This window comes from Polistes canadensis, unplaced genomic scaffold, assembly GCF_001313835.1.
Source record: "Polistes canadensis isolate GaletaPanama2010 unplaced genomic scaffold, ASM131383v1 scaffold_14, whole genome shotgun sequence".
Taxonomy (NCBI): Eukaryota; Metazoa; Arthropoda; class Insecta; order Hymenoptera; family Vespidae; genus Polistes; species Polistes canadensis.
The window spans coordinates 1,208,146-1,208,710 of NW_014569561.1; positions in this window are offsets into that span (position 1 = coordinate 1,208,146).

Below are 565 nucleotides of genomic sequence, written 5' to 3' on the forward strand. Positions count from 1 at the left end.
AAAAGATCATCGTTTTTAATCGTATAAGTTACCCCATTTAATGATCTAATCGAAGAAGGAATTTTTTGTGAGAATTTTAATCGATCGTCTCATTCTTTCTCTCTCTCTTGTGTCTTCATCGTTGATAAATGCTAAAAAATTTGGCATATTCGCCAACAGTCTTAATATTGGAAGTTGTATATTGTTTATTTTTATTCTTTTGTATCGTTGATATATCGAGCAATACGGTAGTACGGATCATTAATCGAATTATTATTGCCTAACGCGACCAGAACGAACAATACGAGGAAAAAGACTCAACAGAGCGTCCGTTCGTTCGTTATTAAATTTTATAATATACGCTAATTTTGTCTCGCTCGTTGGAATATTTTCTTGTCAGCAATATTATTTTTATCATTATTACCGATCGATCAATAACGGCAGTGCGAATCCATTTTCTTTTCTTCTTACTTACTTGAAATGCGAAGGGCAACGAACGATACACGCATTAAAAATAATGAACGAAGCACCTATCTCCTTTTGTACGTACAAAATGAATAAATTAAATATAAACATTTTTATATAT